This window comes from Lampetra planeri, chromosome 22, assembly GCF_965212315.1.
Source record: "Lampetra planeri chromosome 22, kcLamPlan1.2.h2, whole genome shotgun sequence".
Classification (NCBI taxonomy): domain Eukaryota; kingdom Metazoa; phylum Chordata; class Hyperoartia; order Petromyzontiformes; family Petromyzontidae; genus Lampetra; species Lampetra planeri.
Genome location: NC_136128.1, coordinates 2,694,469 through 2,708,141, shown reverse-complemented (window position 1 = coordinate 2,708,141; position 13,673 = coordinate 2,694,469).

Below are 13,673 nucleotides of genomic sequence, written 5' to 3'. Positions count from 1 at the left end.
CTCTGCATTGCCAGATGAGAAGCAGCGGTGAAAACTCCACATTCCTTTAGCAGGCGCGAATCAGTTCACAGGATAACCACAGGCCTTGCTGTTTTGTCACCGATGGATTCAACATACGAGAGACTGGGGATTTAGGTAAACAAAATTCGATACATCGTTCTTCAACTCACCTAATGGTGGTCCTAATCAAGTGGTGGGGAATTCCACATTACTGCGATGGGAGAGTCCCTCCCTAGGATATAGCCACTGCCCTCAGGTTTAGGGCACAGCAATCATATGTTTAATTAACTATAGTATAGACTGGGCATTTACCACTCATGTGACAAATACTCAAACCCATACTAATCCTCACACTGGCAAATACTTAAATGTTCGCTCTTGTGGAATAATTAGATTCCCCGACACGGCTAACGTATAATCGTTGAACCGGTCGTGAACCCTCTATCCTTCCACAACCCACACAGCCCCCCACGACACGAGGAGCCAACCAACCCTCACTGCCTCCAGTGCTGGATTACAGGCGTGCGCCACGACCGCCCGGCTGAATGGTAGCGCATCGAGTGACTCTAAGGTTGATGCACAAATGAATTACAAAAACATTTCAAGCACGAATAAATGAATGCATCATCTTAATCAACGTCAGTGGATGAAAAGCTGCCTCGTTCCACTTCTAGTCACCAGTGCTCACCCATTGGAGAGGCTTGGCCCTGCCACAGAAATGTGGAATTTCTACCACAGGCTCAGGTCTACCAATGGAGATGAGTGCACATTCGTTATTAATTTGAGTATGCAGACATTTTCCCTTGACTTTGTCAAACCTCTCCAAGCATTTAACTTTGGCCAATATAATACTCAGTTACAAATGTATATTTTCACAGTGAAACAACTATTATAAAAAAAAAGTTATCTGCTACTGGTCATTCCATTTTTTTTTATTTTAGGCTAAACAACACTGAGTCACACAGCATGCAAGATTTCGATCGGCATATCACGTTCATATGTACCGTTCATTTCCGTGTGTGTGTGTGTTGCAGGCTTCGTAAAGCACTCGGAACATTAGGTTGCGCATTAGCTTTTGGAAGCAGGTTTCCCTTAATGCACGGTAGCAGCAAATCCAGTGAAGAAGTAATTCAGGCAATGCTTCTCTTCATTGGTGGTCCTGAGCTAAGTGGTGCAATTCCACACATCTATGGAGGGAACCAGGATATACATAATGACAGAACACTGTTGACTTGACACAAAATGGTACTAATTTTATTGACCACGAGAGAATGATGGGCTGGGTTGACTCCCAAAAATGGGTTGGAACTCGCCACTTTCCGACTGCGTCATCTTTCCGTCAAATTCTCTCCTGGCTCGTCAAAAATAACGCTGAGATAAATAACGCTTATAATTTTTTGAAAATGTAAACAGAATTAAGAATCTATGTTGATGTGTACTGAGAGGTGGCTGGGTGGTTCAAAGGTCAGAGTGCTGCACTGGCACCGCTGAGATCCTGGTTTCACATTCAAGCAGGGGCCTGTAATTAAACAACCTTCTCAAGCTTAGAGAGTTTATCATCTCAACCCAGTCACGAATCAATTGTCAGCTCTAAGAATTTAAATATTACTTTTACTGTTATGCGACAAATATATTTCTGGATGGGTAAGTGCTGCCCTTTACTGTGTGGATCAGGCCACTAGGGATCTCTCAGATAGCTCTTTGATATCCACTTCTCTGAGCAATTCTCAAACACGACAGCTTCCACTGCTCTGCAAGTGTTCCCAATAGATTCCCGTCTCGTTAGATGGCGCCGATAGAACAAATCTGGCAGAAATTGTGGCAAAAACTTACGACCAATTTTTGAAGACAATGACCTTAATTGTGCCCGTCTTGCTGAAGGGGTAAATGCCACGTCACACCAGGAATCAGTCACAGTTGACTCTCACACGCAGCGAGTCGGTCGTCTCAGTCCAGTCACCCAACGGCTACGCAGAACACACATCCTACTAAATCACGTCTTTCACTTAATCTATTCTGGGAACTAAAGGTTTTGCTTTGATTGCGAAGAACCTTGGCACATCACGTGGAAAGTTCACCACCTCGTGTGGATAAGAGGATCAGAGGACTATTGAAGGGACTTCAGAAGCACTGTAGTCCTGTGAGGGCTGTTGCAACATCAGGCGATGTCACACTGCTGACTGTGTCGGTAAACTTTATGAAAGTTCACCACCCTTCTAAATGTGTATGACGGATCTTATTTGCAACGTTACATACGAACATGTGGTTGGGGCGAATGATGGTACCAGCAGTTATCATAGTGCAATGCGAATCCTCTGCTTACGTCACACACAATGAACGCCTCCAATGGCCCTGCTTGGCCCCAAGTCAGATTCAGTTCGTTTTTGAGGCCGGTGTATATCAGTGTGGCTCAGCATGGCAAATAGCCAGTGGAAAACCACCCATACCACGAGGGCCCTAAGCTGTCTCAGCTCAAATGTGGCAAAGAAAACAATGGCTCTGTTTTCATTTTTTTTCTTTCATGTTCTTTATCAACAGTGTAGTTGCCCATGGCAACGTCTATTTTGGATTAGATTGCGTAAATCTAAATGTGCCTTTAACCCACCACAGGAAACAGCCAATTAGTAAGGTTTGTCACGTAAACAAAACGCGCCAATTATTTACTGGTACAGCACACCGGTGTGTTGGAGAGTAAACCCACAACACTTACAATTTAAGTACGATGTTTTCGCAGGTGATTAAAATCAGCTTCATCATGCGATTATTCCAGAATTGTGGGTGGCGGTGGGTTAAAGACATATTTATATTCATGCGATCTAATCTAAAATAACCTTTACTATGAATGAATAACATCGATCGCAAAAGCCTCCGTGTTCAACAGTGCATTTGACAAAAGAAACAACGGGACAACCACATCCCGTGACGTCAAGACTGTTTCCAATTGGCCCTTACGAATCACTCCCTCGCAACAGCTGGAAAGATCCGATTGAACCCACCAATATCCAACAACGTGCACCTCGCTTATAAAGCCACGGGCACACAAGAATAAAATTACGACTTCACAACCGCTTGATAACTATTCTCCGAGATGAACGATGGTGCCCTGCGTCGCCCCTGAAAATCTGCCACCGGGGGCAAAGGGAGTTGGCGATGAAAAGTAAGCGCCCTCCATCCTTCACATCGCAACGGTGCCCCCTGCAGCGTGCATCGGAGGCTGCGTTGCTATGGTGTGGGATGTGAGATGTGACGCAAAAGGAGATAGGAACGTGGGACCTAACGAACGCTCATTATTCGAGACAACTTCCATTCGAGCATGCCATTCCTCGCAATTAAAAAAAAAGAACACACACGGAGGGAAGAAGCTAGGTGGCCCTGGAAGGTAATATGATTTTAGACCACCGAGCTAGTTACTCGGGGCGAATCGAGGCAGTCACCCGTTATTAAAGTTAAGTTTTTAAGTGCAAGCTAGCACTATGTTAATCGGACCAACGACATTTGATCACTGATGACTGCTGGGGGAGGTGATGTGTGCCTATAATCCTGCACTTTGGAGGTTGGGTTGGTGGATCACGAAGAGATCATCGTTTGTTGTGAATCTTCAAATCTGCTAGGCTGCCAGCAAGCTAGAAGCTAGCAGTCCCACAGATGGATTCATAATGCATTTTCTGGATTCATAATCCATCTGTGCAAACTTTGATATCCACCGATATGTATTTTTCTTGAAGTAGAGTATTCAGTTTATCTCCATGTGCATACCACTGATAGAAAAACAAATAGGCAAACATCATCATAGTTTGACTTTTTTTGTTTAATTATGGACATAGTAAGTACGTGGATATTTACAGCCCTTTTCTCAATCCACTGCCGAATGAGGGCCTCCCTAAACCGTGCCGGTTGTGGAGGTTATTCACTAAACTTGGCCACTCTGGTCACTGTACACAACAGGGAAAATAGATGTTGGAGCATAGTACTGTACAGTACAGCAATGAACTTTCAATGCACTGCCCTGCTAGCAACGTTGTTCCACAGCTACCTTGCTTTGGTGACCACCTTGCCTAAAAAGGCCTCAGGATAAATCACCCAAAATGCTCCCAGTCTCGTCAGATATCTGAAGCTGACCAGGGCAGGTGGAAAAGACATTGTTTTCATCGTTAAAATCATCCAATGACGTGTAGTGCTCAGGTGTCTGGGTAGAAACCCCGCTGGAAATACAGCGTAGGTTGCTCCGTGTTGTTCTCATCGTCTTCCTACTCGCTGTTCACTGATTTAAAAAAACGCTCGGACTCTCGCCATACTAACGTGGACTTTCCACAAATGGCTCAAGGCTGCCAATGGAGATAACCACCACCCTACACTCATTTAAGCAGGGCAATTTACAACACTCCAGCTTTGAACGATGATGAATATACCAAACATTGAACCATTTAAAAAGACGTGCCTCAGAAATAATTCCACGTGATAATTTGAAAACGCAATAACCGTAAGCCATCATCGTAAAATAACAAACACTTTGAAATAAAATCTCACAAATGGGATGTGGAGAAGCCAAAATTGTTACTTTGGGAACAATATGCACTTGATTCTAACGGACAAATCCCAGATCGTCAGAGACATCGATGTCTTTGATAAACTCAACACAGCACGTGATCGCAGACTCGTGCGATGCAACCACCACTCTGATATTCAGTCAAGAAGAACTTTTCACAGCAAAACGTAAACTCTTTTGTAGCACTTGCCCCACAGGAGTATGTTGACATGTAAATAATACTTTCTCAAAACTCTGTAGTTGCCTGGGGATATTTTTAAAATGTAATGCACCCAAAAAAACACGCACAAAGATCAAACCCCTATAGCCTGTAACAGAATGTTGGGACAAAGGAGACACCCGCGTCTCCTTTGTCTCCCTAGAAGTGCTATTTACACAACGCACCATGGACTCATTTGAGACTTAGTTGACCTAGGGGAGGCTCAGGCATGATTCAGATATTCATCACAGATGTTGGCCGCAAGTGGGAATCGAACTCAGATCACCGGGTTCATAGCACAGCGCATTAAGCAGAACATATGAGCAAAATAAAAAATAATGTACAACAGGTTTGCTAAAAAATATAGTGTCATCACTCCATCTCCCGGGCGGACGTCCTCTCGGACAAGTTCCATTCCTTGGCAACCACTCCATCATTATATTGACCATCGGCCGTCAATCCCTTTTAGGCAGGACGTGTCCTTCCAACAGTTTGCATGATGTCATTAACCTGAATATGTTGTCTCATCCACGTGTTCCTTGGTTTTGGTGAATACTCACTCCAGCCATAAAGCCTGGCAGCTACCCTGGAAAACTAGGTGCCTCTTTGCCAACAGAGGAGAGACAGCCAACAACCAAAGCGAACGTTGTGGCTTCCCACAAGCTGCTGTCCTGGTCAAAGGCCCCAATGGACATGTTTGCCAAACAAGCTATCACGAAACAACTTACTACCACCATGAGACAACAACCATAAGTAACAGATCTAACAAGACCATATACACTGTCACGGATGCAGCCCTCAGGGCCACAAAGTCCAACAAGGCACCGGGCTCTAATGGCCTGTGTCCCGAGTTACTAAAGGAACGTGCGACTATACGGATGGCAAATTACCTTGCAAACTTCTTCACCGCCATACACGGGACGGGCCAAATGCAGAAAGAATTGTAACAATCCAAAGTCACTGCTATTCTGAAACGCTGGAAAGCTGCAAGACTTACCCTCCCAGCTGAAGGCCAATATCCCTCTTGCCCTCCACCCGCCAGCTGGTAGAACGTGCCATGCTCTCCAGACTTTCCCCCATCGTCGACCCCCGATTGCCTCCTGAACAAGCCAGATTTCGAACCGGCTGTAGCTGCTGCAAACAGATCATTGCCTTCACCACCCTCGCGGAAGCTGATCTCCAGCATCAACATAAAACTGCAGCAGTAATTTAACACGTAGGCTTTCGTGACCAATGTTATCCATAAAACATATTGTTTGGGTTAGATCGCGTAAATATATTAATGTGTCGTTAAACCCGCCACCACCCAACACAGCTAATTAGTAAGGTTTGTCATGTAAACAGAACATGCCAATTCATTACTACGTTGTTGTGGCTTTGCTCTCCAACACACCAGTGTGCTGTACTAGTAACAAATTGGCAAGTTCTGTTTATGTGACAAACTTTATTAATTGGCTGTTTTGGGTGGTGGGGGGTTTAACGACACATTTATATATTTACGTGATCTAACCCACAAAACCTGTAATATGCAGCAGCAATGACTGACCTCTTCACTGCTAATGGCACTGTTTGGCATCGTGGCCTGCTGCTGAAGTTGTTCAAAATCATCAGATGTCGTTTTACTGTTCACCTGATCGAGGAAGGGTTCAGCAATCACACTGTCAGTGTCCACCTGTCTGGTAAACAGCCGCAAGAGAACTATGACCAATGGTCTGCCCCAAGGCTCGGTAACGAGCACGTCACTATTTAACAGAAACACAAGTTACCTGCCATGTGCGTAATCTCGCAAGTTCAATATGCAGATGATGCAGCCCTTTCTGCACATGGCACAAACCTCGAGAACACTGTCAATATTCTAACAGCTGGAGGCATATTTCAGTCACTGGAGACTCCAACCAAATACTTCAAAAACCACCACAAGCGCTCTCCACCTTAACAATCATGCATCAGATGCCACCCTTGATGTGTTCTTCCGTGGTAGCCCAGTGCGCTATGACCCCACTGCCAGATATCTAGGGATTATCATGAATAGGAGTATGACCTTCAAGATCCACATAAAACAGACCTGTAAAAAGGCTAAATCGAGAATCGCCCTGCTACAGAAACTTGGGGTGCCTCAGCTGATGTGCTGTGAATGCTGCCCTCTCACTGATCTACTCGATGGCAAGATTATTGCGCTCCAACATGGTCCATGAGCTCGTACACAAAACTGCGAGATGCACAATTAAATAGCGCAATTAGCATCATAACCAGAACACTGCAATCAACACCAATCCACTGGCTCCATATTCCGGCGAACATTCTGTAACCAAATATCCGCAGAGACATGTACATTGCAAGGGAGTTTTCACGTTGTCTTAACATTGACAACCTACCCATGAACGAAAAACCCCACCAATGTACCTTGCCAATGACTCAAATCCCGATCCCCCTTCTGAGATCGTGCTATCATCCTAGAATCTCGCCCAGATCCGGCAAAATGCTGGCGGACAGAGTGGAACAACGCGGACGTCCAGAAAAAAAAACAGCTGCTGCTCATTCGTGACCCAAACATCGTGCCGCCTGGCTTTGACATTCCTCGAAGATACCGGTGGTAGAACCATCAACCACATCAGAACATAAACACGCCAATGCACACATCTCCCTTCACGAATTAGAAATTAAAGACACAAGCCAGAAGTGACTGCGGCCATGCAACCCAAACTATGGACCATGTAAGAAAGCCACAGCAGTCTGCGCTCCTTCAAGGAGGTAATATCAAAACTACATCAACTCTCTCGTGAAGACCTTCCGTGGCTAGCAGGCCTCACCATTTATTGGCATTTAGCTCCTGGTTAAATTGCCATACGCAAGGGTGGAATAAATGATTAAATGAACATTTAAAATAAGCATATTTTTTATATTCCAAAGCATGCATCGCTGCGTATTTCTTTGTTGTATTTTTTTTTGCTGACCATGTTTCTGAACGATATTTCACGTTATTTGTAGGTACATTGCTGCAGTATGTTACTTTTATAAGTCAAGTTCATTCAGATTAGCTTTACAAAAGCGCCTCAACCTCCTATTGTATACACTAAGGGCCATTGCCTGAAACGTTGCCTATTAAATGTTTATATTTTTGTGGTTTATATCGCCAACATTTTTATTTTTGTTTAAAGGCGACGTTTTGGGCTAAGGTCCTTCTACATAAGACATGGAGCCCTTGCCCAAAACGTAGCAAATTTGTATACACATTTTTTCACTTAAACCCACACTGTTATTTGCTAATGTTTAATTGGTTTTGTTGTTGTTAATTGTGCTTGTGCACCACTGCTAACGTAAGAGCGGTTATACAGGTCCAGAATTCTCGTGTCCCTCTGACTGAGATTTTAGCCGGTGCTGGGTGGATTATGAACATCGCAGGACCGCTTAGGGCTGCTGGCTTGGAGGAGGAGCAGTGGAGTTGATGAAAATGAACATATAACTTGGCATAAAGCAGTGACCCACGATGAAAGTGAATTCGATATTAAAAATAGGAAAAATCAAATCGGAGAATTGGGCCTCAAATTCAATGGCGATCCAAAACCCCATAACCATTCTCACGCCGCAAGAGCAAATTAAGCAGAAATCCACTCCATCTCTCCCACAAGCGAAACACAAAATACGCGTCAAGTCCATCGGCCCATTGCAATTTACAGACCATTATCATCTTTAAAGCATTTTAAGGTTTTTTTTCTCAGCCCAGGTATCTGGGACCTCAGTTTCGACATTCTCGGTCTCATTCGCAGTTAAGCGCACGCCGCTGGATAACCAAAGGTTGTTATGCCGCTGGATAACCAAATGTTGTTACTGGCCGCAGAGGGCCCCATTTAACACAACGGGGCGCACTGTGGCACATAACTGGAAGGTAACGACGATTCAACGTCCACCAGTTCATTTATTCGACGACACCAAATCGTCGCGATCCCTAACGGCCCTCGCAACCCCCCGCCCAACGCAGCCTCGTCGGCGCGTTGCTGGGGCAACGTCGCGGGGATCGCGGCGAACGCGTCGTCGCCGGTGGATTTCGTTTACGTTAAACAAAACGCGCGAAAGCAAATCAACAATTTTATTTTTTTACTTTACGCTTTAAATCGCGACGAAGCTTTCGCTTTAATCGCAGCGCATTAAAATAACCACGACAAGCGAACGCTCTCTCACCTGATCGCCGCAAGGTTTCTGCCGTCATCGCCTGGAGCCCTCCCACCCACGGCCTCGATACGGCGTGACGAAAAAAATAGTCAATAGAATATTATTATTCTTTTAAAAAAAAATGTCCTTTTCTTTAAAACAAAAATCTCACTCGTTTTAAAATGTAAAAAAAAAATTACGTGACATTATACACTCATTTAAAACCGCATTCTCCGCGCCGACGGAACGCGCTGTGCCCCATCGCCTCAAATTCTAAATAACAAATTAAATTATCAAATATAAAACCTCTCTCTCTATATATATCCCGCCGTGACAATGCCGATAATGTTACGGTTCAAATAACAACGACGACGATGCTGGTGACAGCCCCTTCTATGTAACGATAGTGATTTAGAAATGAGAAAGAATTACTGCTGTTGCGGGCGTAGGAGGTGATATGAGAGCGAGTTAAAGGGACACGCCACCCTGCCCTGACAACGCAACCACATTATTACACGCGTTCTTATTATTATTATAGTAGTAGTAGTTCATATATTAATTGTTTAATTTATCAATATTTTTCATGATTATTAATAATATTATTTATTCTCATAATGGTGAGAGGAGAATTATCAATTCACGAGAATTACCAAAATAAAATTATTATATAAATACTGTATTAATATTACTGTACATTTTTACATTCACACGATTACATTGACTTATTATTAATTCGGTTCACTGTTCATTATTGTGCATGTACAGCCCCGATTTTATAAATCCGCTTTTTTTCACCGATTAATTGTGCTATGAAAAAGGCGCATTGCCCAAAACGTCGATTGCATAGTGTTCCTTTTTAAGGCCACACACACGAATGTGTTGTTGGCGGATGTACTGAGTTGTTTATGTTTATTTTGCACCACTCTGCCAACGCAACAGCATCATCACCAAATAAATGAATAATAATAAAGTGTGTGACCAAAGCCCTTATCAGTGCCTCACTTATTACAGACAAATTCAGATCTCATAGATCACCCCGTACCCTTATAAATCTCAACGTTCATCCTACAAAGTCCCATCGCAAGGGAGAAACACAAACAAATAGACAAAAACATGTTTTTGCCCGCATTGAAACGGCTGTACGCCATATGGACCTGAAAACTCAATTTCTCTGTACAAGAATACGGGTATACCGTATGGGTTGACACGTATGCCAAGGCCTTGCCACCATTCCATATAACATTCCACACCTACAGGGACCCCACGACTTACGAACATTCGACTTACAAACCTTCAGAGATACGAACAAACCTGGTTCGTATGTCCAGTTGCTTGTTCGGACCGAGAGTCGTAAGTTCAACCAACCCCACGCAATAGTTGGGGATGGTGGCATCTACATCTGCAGAACGTGAAGGACCAGTGGCATCTACATCTGCAGAACGTGAAGAACCAGTGGCATCTACATCTGCAGAACGTGAAGAACCAGTAGCATCTACATCTGCAGAACGTGAAGAACCAGTAGCATCTACATCTGCAGAACGTGAAGAACAAGTGGCATCTACATCTGCAGAACGTGAAGAACCAGTGGCATCTGCAAAACGTGAAGAACCAGTGGCATCTAAATCTGCAGAACTTGAAGAACCAATGGCATCTACATCTACAAGAGATGTAAAACTTTTGAAGCCAGTCCCCTTGTTTAGTGTACATGAAGTACAACATGTTTGGAATCGACAGGAGTAAAGTTGGACTCACGAATACATCGACTTACGAACAACCTCTAGAACCTAACTCGTCCGTAAGTAGAGGAGTCCCTTACTACCATCGTCAAAAAGCCATGTCCATATACGGACACTTCCTTTGTAAATCACTGTGACTTTTAATTTTTGAATATGCATGTCTAGTAGTAAACACCTCGACATACGAAGTGGATACGCTCCTCGAGCTTCGTATATTGAAACGTTGTGTATATTGAATAACGTATAACATCACTCATGGGGGGATGCGTTCCCAGCCTTCGTAACTTGCCATTTCAAACTATAAACACGACATAATTTACCATTCATATTATAAACAAAAACAATTTACCGTATATTGAAAAATACATATTTTATACTATACAGTATTAAATAAAAAATGACGTAAATAAAATAAATATGTTACTCATTAATTTTAGTACCGTAGATCGATTAAAACATTTTGTATATACTGTATTCATTTCAGTGTATGTATTGTTTAACTTTTTTTGGCTTCCTATGTAAATTAATGGTTACAAAAATCCAAAGTTCATTATACCGAAACTTTGTTTATCGAATATACGCATATCGAGGCATTACAATATACACTGTAGATGAATGCTGTAAAGTGGATGTTTAAGACCCTGTAACATTGAATTGTTAGGGGGAGGTACTCTGGCAGTATCATATCCAGAACCCCACATTTGAAACAATTACATTCTTTACAGTCCTGTAGTCAAGTATAAATACTGCTCCACTGTTATCCAAGTCTCCCTTGTTGAAGAGGTATTGATTCTCAATGGACTCTCACCACAAACACAGAATGTTAAATGTATATTATGGTTAATCTATTCATCCTACTTAACCGTTTATGTTTTTATTTGCTATTAATATATATAACTGCGCAACGATTAATTGTATTGCCTGTTAATCCAGTTGTAAGAAGGCCTGTTAAAGTAAATTGGCCATTAGTGGTATAAACACAAACCCTCAAGTGTATAACCACAAGTGCAATACTAAGAACGAATTACTGATGCTGAAGTCAAGACAAACGATAATAATTACAATGCAGGGAGAGTCACACAGCTCAGTATAAACTACGCAAGTGGTAATACCAACTGTAGAGGATTCAGTGCTATGGTGCCATAAGTTTACTGGGATACAATCTCTGGGACAATTGAACCCCTCTAATCGTGTTGCAATCCCACGGCTTAAATCATATTCATCTTTCTGGTGATGCATGTCATTATATATTGTACTCTATAAAATGTGAACACAGATATTCTGTTGTCTACACTTATCTGCGTCCAACTTAATGAACACAATGACACAGAAAGTGCAGTTTTCTCTCTTTTTTTGCAAGGGAGACCCAGGTAAGCGAGTGACAACAACATTGTACAGTGCGAGTGTAAACATGGAGAGCTTAAAGAGAGCGAATTCGAAGCTCAGTTGCCCATCAGCGATCGACACAGTCAAAGCAAGTGCATGGCAAAGTACGGGTAAACAGCCCACATTGCGTGGAGAGAGATGCTCATCCGACGGTCGTTTGACAAATGGATGGACATGTGGAGGAGCTAAAACAAATTGACACTTGTGTTGACAATATCGCTCTCGGGATGCGGACGCTCAAAGATGTTTTGAGTAAGGCAGTTGCTCGTTCAACTTGTAGCAATGTGCAGCTAAGTCAAGGTGACCTCTGAGAGCTTCCCCTGTGCCATGCACCACATCCATTGCCGGGTTGAATCTCCACGCAAGAGTCCCTGTGTATTATTTCAAGAGCCTCCAACGCCTCGCCCCCTTCTTACCTCTCTGACCTCTCATTACTCAGAATTTAGACAGGAGGTACTTGCTCACTACCGATGCAGCAGTTGTGAATGCATACGCTGCCTACATCCCTCTCAGATGCACGCAAATGGGCATTATTTTCCTGGGCTATACACATATGGCATTACCTTTGATAAACGTGATATAGAATAGTCCATTTAACTGGCCTGGTGGCTCAACAATAGAGTGATTGCCTCCGAAGATTACAAGTTAAAATCCTGGTTGGAGGTTGACTCAGCCCAACTTTGTGGGGGAATCATCATCAGTGGATGTCCTATGGTGAGACTCTACCCTCGTCATTGTAACCTTTTCCAACACTGGCTCTGCAGGGCTCATTTGAGCAGGACATCACCGTGACTTATTTTGACTGCTGGGTGGCATTTTAGGTTTCAGCACTCGACAGTTTTAGTCAAGTGCTGATTGTGCCATCCTTTTGTCAATCCATCGCTGGGTAAGGGCCTCCCCATACCGCGTGGGTTTGTGGAGGTTTGACTTACTACATTTTCACTATACCCGAGTGTGGGATGGTGAAGGCTTGGAGTACAGACGTGCTGGGCATATAATTACAATGGCTTTTTCTCTACCGTCCTATGCTGTCCACCACGTAGCCGCACAGCCATGTAACCACCTGTTTGGTAATGGTAGTCACCTGTCCAGGCACCGTCCGGGGTCAAACCTCCTTAGGTTTCCAGATCTGTCACGTGCAATTCAGGTGAGTCAGGCCTTCCAGTTCATAATATAAGCACGACTTTAGGGGCAGTCAATAGTGGTGTCCTATGTAGAAATTGGTTCCCCTTGTGGGAATGCAGATTGTCCAATACTGGCTTTGGGTCAATAGAGATGAACATAATCATATTGTTTATTTGGACAGGCGGGAGGCTCTTTAGCTGTGCATTATATTGAAGGCCCTATCAAGATAAGCTTCGAACAGTCTTACACAAGGGATAACATGGATTCATCCGGAAGGAAAAAGAGCCTGTTTTACTTGAGAAGGATTTCTCACCAGTCTGCCTGTTCACGTTCTCTCATCTCAATTTGAAATGACGTCATTATAAACACTGCAAGCATCTTGTGCTTGGAAACAATAAACCAGGACCATAACTCGGGTGTGTAAGGACTAGAGTTTAAAAAAACCTGGCATCGGCTGATACCTGCCTGGGGATTGTGCTTCATTTTGACTTAAATGCAAGAGTTTAAAAAGTTACATTCAACTAAATATAGC